Genomic DNA, 2,762 nt, shown 5'->3' with positions numbered 1-2,762 from the left:
GTACAAACATCACACCATCATCCATCTTCTGATCTAATTCCTCTTAAGGTTTTTACATGTTTAAACTCCAGATTCATAATTGTTAAGTCAAAGTGTTCTCTGTGAAGGGAGACTATTTGTACATGACATGTAAATGTACATCGGGCATGGACCACTTGTGAATGTCTTAGAAAACATTCTAAATTCAAGAAAATTTGTGAATGCAGCAAATGATCTGAATCACTGGTATGTGTGACTTAAGAACAAACCTGTTTGATCAAATGGTTCTTACATGTAGCCTAATGATTGTCTTGAGTGAATGGCCTTTTTATACCAAATAATGAAATTCAGGAAATGAACAGTATAGTCAATGGAGATGTAGTGGGAAAGGAAAAAGAAACAACAAATAATAATAGCCTGTGAAACCCTAATAGCTTGTCTGATGACTTTATTCCCACTATTTATTTATTAATATACAGTATCATTATGTTCCCAGAAAGACAAAAGCAATTCTGAGATGTTGTGTTGTTTCTTTTCATCCATGGGAGAGGGAACTGAAAGAAGGAGAAAACAAGGTCCCGAATTGCTCTCCCGCGAGAACACTGATGTGGTCTTTCCTGGTGCCACCAGGGACGTCTTCCATCCTCCTTCGCCCACTTCAGGGAGCGTTGTCTGTCCCCAAAGACTCTGCCGTGTCCCCGCTCCCTGGTATAACTAGGGCATCTGGGAGAAAACTTCACAGCATAATTAAAGCAGTGTTTGTGGCTCTCACTTTGTGCGTGCATGTGTGTACGTGTTTGTACATCACAACGATACTTTTGGGAGAAGAGTTAAGTGATTAGTCGCAATGTGCAACCCAAATGTGGATAACAGCCTTCTCACTACCCGCTTTAAGTACTAGACTTAAACCATGGTGAACAGTACTTCAGATGACGCAACAGTCTCCATAAGAAGATGTTCCTCAGCTTTGAGTAGTACAGTCTGCCCCAAAATCTAACGCAATAAAAAACAGTTGAAGATGATAAAAGCCATTTGTTTTAAATCAGAACTACATTGGCAGTAGCACATTATCTTGTTATCGTACTCCTTTCAGTCACTCCCTTTCTTTTGGCCTCATTACCTTTTGTTCACTCCTCTCCATTTGTTTCTATTCTTACCCCTTCATCTCTCCAGCTTTTTTCGTCTCCTTGTGCATTATTCTCTTTCCTCCTCGTAGCTGTAATGACCTTCCCTCTTTGCTGCAGAAAGTAAGGGTGTGTAAAGTCAGTGTTATACTTTCCATATCCATGACTATGCAAGGGTCCATGTGATGTAAATTTCATCATCAGAGGGTGTATGCATAGCCTGTGTGTGGACATTGGCGTACCTCCAATTTGTTGTGGCCAGTAGATGTCGATCTGCTGGGCATGTGTGGAAAACATCCTCCAAGCTGACTCTAGAAAGTAGTATAAACAGAACCACTACTGTGTCCATGGTGTCCGCAGCTGTCTGCGTACGTGTCTGCATATATTTTGGGCTAAAGAATGAAAGAAGGAAAAAAAAACATAAATGCTGAAAGACAGAGGAAGGAATAAAGAGAGACATTGGAAGTGAAGCAGCCGCAGAGAAGAGGAGACCGGCGGCATGAAGCTCAGTCATTTTCCCAGCCAGTCGGTTATTAAGTTAGTCAGTCAGTCTGAACAGACTGTACCCTCACAGTGGCTTCCTCTTAACTCTCCATTTCATGAATGTAGAATTGGTGAGAGGGAGAGGTAGCAGTCACTTTGCAAAACATGAAAGAACACTTTACATGGCAGTCCCCTCGGATTCCTTCCCCCTCTTCGCACTCGCTGTCAAAATATTGACACAGGAGGGGAAAGCAAGCTGCATTTTATTCTCATGTATCAGACACTTTGTCCTTTTGAATTATTGATACTCCTAGAAGGGGTTTTGTGTTGGACACAGGGCTATCCTCAGGTCTTTTTGACCTATCTTCAGTGGTAGTACCTGTGGAACCAAACTGTAGCTGGCTAGATTGCTGGCTCGAAGCTCTTCCTGTTAGAACTGTAGTGTAGTTCAGGGCTCTCAGTGAAACACCTGGCCTGAGGGTTTTGCAGAGACTTTCAGAGTGTAATGGAAAATTGTAGAGGTTGTAGGTTCAAGTAGGCATGATGGCTGTGTTGTCAAAGTGCCCTTACAGTAGGGGCAGGGACCAGCATATTCATTGGAAACAAAGTGTTGAGAAAATACAGAGGGTATATATATGTAAGGTAAAGACTAAAAGTGACCTTAGACTTTTCATGAAATGCTGTGTAATTCTGTAAACAAACATGTCTGAGTGAACCTGAAACAGACCAAGCATATAGATAATAGCTGCCATTGCTGACAGAGCAGTGAAATCTTCCAATCACAGTTTTCCTGTACAGAAATAACATGCCAGCATATGTTGGTATTTTGTGGGGATGAAAAGAGTTAGCTCTGTTAAAGTCAAAGCTTTCACATTTCACAGATCAAAACTAATTTAACTGCATTGATGTGCGTTTGATGCTTCATTAAATTGCACTTTTATCTATTCATCGTCAACAGCACATCATATATATATACAGGGTTTTCTTTAGGCTTGGCTTGGAGGACTTAGGTGTTGTTGTTGGGGGGTGTTGATGGTCTTTCCCCAAGAAAATTTGATGTTATTTGACTAAAAACTATGCATTTTCACACAATTTCAGACTATTATCATTACAATATTTTGAAAAAAAACAAAACAAAACATAAAACAGTCACAAAATAACATTGGTAAAACAGGC

General features: G+C 40.5%; 1 long non-coding RNA gene across 1 annotated transcript; it reads right to left on the bottom strand.

Moving 5' to 3' along the window:
- Positions 1-428: 428 nt before the first annotated feature.
- LOC137180544 (uncharacterized) lies at positions 429-2,230 on the bottom strand. The gene is made up of 3 exons (XR_010927991.1): positions 1,346-2,230; positions 1,137-1,217; positions 429-713 (listed from the first exon to the last, which is right to left on the bottom strand). It is a non-coding gene; the product is annotated as an uncharacterized lncRNA (long non-coding RNA).
- Positions 2,231-2,762: the final 532 nt, after the last annotated feature.

Source organism: Thunnus thynnus, chromosome 3 (assembly GCF_963924715.1).
Source record: "Thunnus thynnus chromosome 3, fThuThy2.1, whole genome shotgun sequence".
Lineage (NCBI taxonomy): Eukaryota > Metazoa > Chordata > Actinopteri > Scombriformes > Scombridae > Thunnus > Thunnus thynnus.
Note: the sequence above shows the minus strand (reverse complement) of the source record. Positions and strands in the feature narration are given on the sequence as shown.